Raw genomic sequence first — 6,090 nt, 5'->3', positions numbered from 1 at the left:
TCGCTAGCTTAATAACAGTGGGAAAGCCACAAAAAATACTTATATCTGGTAGAAAGTCACTCTTTTAGCTCTCTGCTGCTTGGATCACTCTGCAGGTGACCACGAGGATCTGTGCTGAGTTGGTACAAGCTGGAAAACGTGTGTTTAGCGTGTTTAATAGCAGGGGGCTGAAAGGAGCTAGGAATTGGCCCAAAACGACCAATGGACTACTAGTTTCTGGCTGAAACTTCACCAAATCGGACAGAAAGGCTGCTCAGTGCTTCCCACTCCCACTGGTAAATGGGTCCCAGTTGCTCTGGATAAAGACAGACAAAAACGTTTTCTTATCAGGATTTGAGATTGCTTTACATTGGATGCCTCTATGAAGCTGCTGAGCTTCAATATGGCGAAGGCTGGGTTCTAATCACTGTGTCGGCCATACTTCCTTCACGGGTAATTTTGGTGGTATTAGATGTCAGTATCCAGTCCAAGACACTTTCTTTTCCAGTACCTTTATCTGATTTTCTGGTCGTATATATTAGATGTCGTAATTCATATAGACTGATACTGGGGTGAACAGTTTCATGACCACACTTGGACCAATCATTATTAAAGTCATCTGGCACTACTGTTTCAAGAGACGTATTTGTACTTAACCAGGATAAAATGTCCTCAGAGGCTGATTGGTCTGCACTAGTCAGTATACGGAAAGATTTTTTCTCAGTTAATTTTAAGTGCATTTACAACAAGTTCAACCTTATCAATGTTTGGTGTTCCTGTGGGGTGCGCAGCCAAGTGAAAATTTATATCAGAAATATAAATCCGGGCCTCTACTGAAAATGGACATGTATACAGCTAGAATAGCCCGGTCAACAAATGTAAAATAAATAAACACCGAGTCAAAAATATCGAGTCCAGAATGAAAACAAAAAGCAGCTGCCTTTTTCCCTTTAAACACCTGAAAGACACCTTTGGGCAAATGAAAAGAGCAGAAGGTGAAGCGTTAAACTTTCTGTCACCTAAAAGTACTCAATGAGGCCAACAAACCCAGACAAAGATTACTGCAGGCCAATACTCTCTGATGCAAACTGTGAAAGCATTAGTGCTAGGAAATACGTCGGGCATAGACAGTGCCTACAATAACCTCGCAAACCACCTCTGGCAAAGCATGCAAACGCGATGCTAGCAATCTTGAGACAGCAAGTGCGAACAACACTGGAAACACAGCACAATCGACGTCGACATATGTAAAAAGCAGGACAGTGTATTATGAATTTATGCTTTAAATGTCAGTAGACTGTGTGGAATACTTTCCTAATACAATACAGAGCTTTCACAGTTAAGAGCGAAGTACTCAATGCATGACTTGAGTTATAGTAGGGTAGGCTGTCACTTTAGTGCAGAAAACAAGGCAAGCTGCAACCGGCGGTGGAGTTGACAATCACTGGCACTGAGGAAAAACGTGACATACAGCAGAAATGACACCGTTTGAATAAATGCGAAAACAGAAATGTCTGGCAGCATTCATTAAACACAGATTTAAGCCCGAACATCATTTAAACTTGGACACAGGTAAACTGGGTGTGGGGGAGAGAGGTGTTCGGCATCTATGTCCTTCAAACCTGACCAGAAGTAAATAATGGGGGAAAAAATGTTTCTGCCCGGTTTCGAACCGGGGACCTTTCGCGTGTTAGGCGAACGTGATAACCACTACACTACAGAAACTCAATGACTAAAAAGATCATTCCCCTCCCTCAAAATCAAGCTCCATACTCTGTAGTAACAACTGTGTTTCTTATAACTCCACATCTCCAAAGTAGTTCAATGGCTAACTCCGACCTGTCTGCCATTCAACTAAATCATCCATCTTAATTGAAGTGAAGCAGTGAGTACTGTTCTTGAATGTATTTGAAAGTAAAGAACACTCACACCAATATGTCACTGTCTTCATCTGCCTACTCACTGAAAACTGATTATGGAACATACAACTAAATGTATGTGACAGCATTCAAACTGAACCTCAGAATTTCAGGCAAAGATGTTAACTGATACACTACAGAAAGTACGAGCCTTGTACTCTCCAGTAATCGTATCCTAATTTATTTCTCTCCTTTAAGTATTATGTGCATGTTCATTATTGTTAAGACATCTTTAAATAACGTATTTTACGTTTTTCTATTCCCAATTCACAACTGCTACCCTGATGTACATCATCAAGACCCTACCATGTTTTTCCGTATTCAAATCTCACATTCCTCCTGGAAGTCATTTGTCTCACCTTGCTCATTCTACACCAGGCAGATGAAAGTGTTCACCATTAGTCACCATGCGCAACTTTGCATTATTAAACCGTGCCTTGCTGCAAATAGGAAAGTGAAACTCCTTTCCTAAGTGATAGCTACAGAAAAGAAAGTAAAGCTTATATCATGGTCCTTCTTTTATGTGGATGCCGTGCGCAACAAACCTAAATACAGAGGCTGGTAAAAAAATACACTCACTTATCTGACCAGTCACATACTTCCTCTCTGCCTTTAACAACCGAGCATCGAAACAGATGCAGGTGTCACTGGTCTTATCAGTTCCTCAGAGTGACAATTTTCAGTCAAGCATCAACAAAAGAGCAGATCTGACAACTCTTGTATTTCGTATCAAATCTGACAGCTCTCACACCTTACAAGAGTTTGGAGGTTGTGCGATCAGGAAATTCTGTAAGGACTACAGTTTCAGACATTTAAAATCTTGCTTTCTCCGCTTATAGTATTGTACAAAATGTAAATGGAAGAATAAATGGTTTTAACAGCTTTCAGGAAGCCCATATTGCACTAATTTACTTAAAAAGAGGCTCTGCTATCATGATTCCATCTAAAAAGAGTGCTAGCTGAAAGTCCACGTGGAAACTACATACTGGGTCAAAGAATATAATTTATGATATCTAGGATGTGCAATACTATAGGAACCCAAATTCCATTCGAGACGAGGGCAGAGACTGAATAATAAAATCATATCAGTAAGGAAAACATAAAAAAAAATAAATACTTTCGAACGACTCTTTTGCATTACTAGTACACACAATGTCAGCACATAATAACACGTTCCAGTTTTAGGATGGAATTGTTCATAGTTGTTTACTAGGCTAACCACCACAAGGGCCTTTTTAAGCCTAGCCATACATCCCAAATCTCTGTCATGTTCGGGTAAGTGTAAGCAGGTGTTTGGGAGATGAAACATTTACAAGCAGGGACCTGGAAGATGAACCATTTACAGGTTGCCTGTGTCCATCAGAGACATAGGTGTCAATACAGGGATGAAGTTTCTAGTCCCCATCCAATTGTCCAAGTTACGCTTGAATTGGATTAGGGAGGAACTCTCTTCACATTTATAAGGAGCTTATTCCAGAGATGGGGTAGTCTCTGGCACACATACCTGTCTCTCCAGCAGGTCCGATTAATATCACAGGCAAGGTTTAAATCTTTAGAACAGGTAATTCTGTTGCTGTTTGTTTTGTGGATATGCAGGATGTCCATCAGAGTAGGGTCTGACAGTGCCTTGTATGCCAGGCATCGATCTCCCGTTAACAGCCTGTAGGAGCTAGAGTACAGGAAAAGGCTTTGAGGCGGTCTGCATAGGACATTTTCTTATGCCCTTTATTCTTTTAGTGAGGAACCTCTTTGGACGTTCCATTTGTTGGATATGTCTGGTGAGTTACATACAAAAGGAGGCACTGCACTCAATGATAGGTCTGATGACTGACTGTTTATATTCAAAGAAAAATGTTTGAAATTTTTTTTTTCTTTTTTTAAATAACCACTGATAATGTTATCATCCCAAGTTAACTGGCTTACTTTTACCGAAAGGCCTAGCTCACTGCATGCAATCTTCACTTATAAGATCCTAATAAAGTACAGTTTTGTACCTACCATAAATGTAGATGTTCGAGGATCTCCATTGCTGCAGTCCTGACAAATGGGTACTCCGCTGCCCACCATCGGCCCGAATACCAAAGGGCTAGAACCGGCGTCGGTCACGGGCGCCTGAGACTGACGTAAGTACTTGTCAGTACAAATGCGCATGACCGACGCCATAACCTCAGTCTTTCTTGCCTCAGACGTCAGAATGCAAAAAAGAAAACACCACCCAAAAAACCCCAATCTAAAAAGAAAAAGGGGGAAGGAGGGAGGGAAAATAGGACTGCAGCAATGGAGATCCTCGAACATCTACATTTATGGTAGGTACAAAACTGTACTATGTTCGTTGTCTCCCATTGCTGCAGTCCTGACAAATGGGTAGAATCCCAGAGCAACGGAAAAAGGGAGGCTGGCCAACTAAATAGCAGGAGGAGCTGCAGCCATGCCCTGTAAGACTGCAGTGGCAAACCCAGCCCTAGACCTAGAAAAAAGAGGCAAATGATAATGCTTTGTAAAGGTATGTACAGAACTCCAAGTAGCTGCCTTTAGAATGTCTTTAGTAGCTACCCCTCTCAAAAAAGCAGTAGAGGTGGTCGTAGCCCTAGTAGAATGAGGCCTGATCCCAACTGGAACCTCCTTACCATGATGAGAGTAACAAAAAGCAATACAATGGCCGATCCACTTGGAAATAGTTTGTTTTGAGACAGCTTTCCCACTTGAAGCCACAGCAAACGAAACAAATAACTGTTGAGACCTCCGGAACTCATTGGTTCTGAACAAATAATACCGTAACTGCCTATGCACATCCAAAGAATGCAAAACTCTTTCCCCTTCATTTTGGGGGTTAGCATAAAAAGTAGGCAAATGTATAGATTGGTTCAATGCCACATTAGAAACTACCTTAGGCAGAAAAGTAGGATTAGTACGCAAGGAAACTCTGTCCTGGTGAAAAATCAGAAAAGGTTCCACTGCCATGAGAGCCTGTAATTCAGATACCCTTCTAGCAGAAGTAACAGCCAATAAAAAAGCAGTCTTCCAGGACAACAACTTCAATTCAGCCGCAGCGGCAGGTTCAAAAGGAGGCAGAGTCAGCTTTTCCAAAACAAAGTTAAGATCCCAGGCAGGAGTAGGAGCCCTTCGTGGGGGTCTTATATTCTTTGCCCCTCTAAGAAACTGTTTAAGCAAAGGATGTGAAAATAAAGGAGGATCACCATCATAGTGAGCAGAAATAGCTGCAGCATGCACTTTTATAGAAGAGAAGGACAAACCCTTGTCCAGTAACATAGTCAAATATTGCAAAGTACAACTCAAATTAGGCAACGTGACATCAAGGCCTTTAGCTGAACTCCCAAGAAAAAATCTCTTCCATTTATCAGCATAAACTTTTCGAGTACTAGGACGCCTGGCTTCCAAAAGGACATCCAAAACTTGTTGAGGGAGCTGAAGGCCCTCATCCTCTAAAACTGAATGCGCCAGGCCGTCAGGTGTAGGGATTGCACCCTGACATTGAGAAAATGATTGTTTTCTTGAGACAATAAGTGAGGAATCCATGGTAATGGCCAAGGTGTCCCGTGAATTAGGCTCCTCAGCAGAGGGTACCAATATTGACGAGGCCAATCCGGCGCTATAAGGATCATGCAAGGTTTGTCCCTCCTGACTTTCAACAGGACCTTCGGAAGAAGAGGCAGAGGAGGAAAGGCATACACGTGAAGGTTGCTCCAACTGAAGGATAGTGCATCTATTTTCCAGGCTTTCGGATGAAACAGCCTTGTGCAAAACAGAGGTAGTTGGGAATTCAGAGGAGAAGCGAACAGATCTATGTCTGGAGTTCCCCAAGCCATGGTCAACTGACGAAATACCTGAGGGTCCAACTTCCATTCGTGAGGATCCACCATCTGTCTGCTCAGAACATCTGCTAACGAATTTTGTGCTCCTGGCAGAAACTGTGCTCGAAGAGTGATGTGCAGATCCAAAGCAGTTTCCCATAACAGCATTGCTTGTCTGCAAAGAGGGTAAGAATGAGTTCCCCTGCTTGTTGATGTACCACATGACAGTTGTGTTGTCTGTTCGAATCAACACCAGTCCCGGTCGAAGTAGATCCTTGAATGCTTTCAATGCAAATTGAACTGCCAGCATCTCCTTCATGTTGATATGCAAGTGAAGCAGCTCCGGGGGCCAAAGGTCTTGAATCCATTTTCCTTTGAAA

General features: G+C 42.2%; 1 non-coding gene across 1 annotated transcript; it reads right to left on the bottom strand.

Annotated features, from left to right (window-relative positions):
* Window positions 1-1,631: 1,631 nt before the first annotated feature.
* TRNAV-AAC lies at window positions 1,632-1,704 on the bottom strand. Its single transcript has one exon. It is a non-coding gene; the product is annotated as a tRNA-Val (tRNA).
* Window positions 1,705-6,090: the final 4,386 nt, after the last annotated feature.

This window comes from Protopterus annectens, chromosome 12.part0 (assembly GCF_019279795.1).
Source record: "Protopterus annectens isolate FY-2018-M chromosome 12.part0, PAN1.0, whole genome shotgun sequence".
Lineage (NCBI taxonomy): Eukaryota > Metazoa > Chordata > Ceratodontiformes > Protopteridae > Protopterus > Protopterus annectens.
This window is presented reverse-complemented; position numbering and strand designations above follow the sequence as displayed.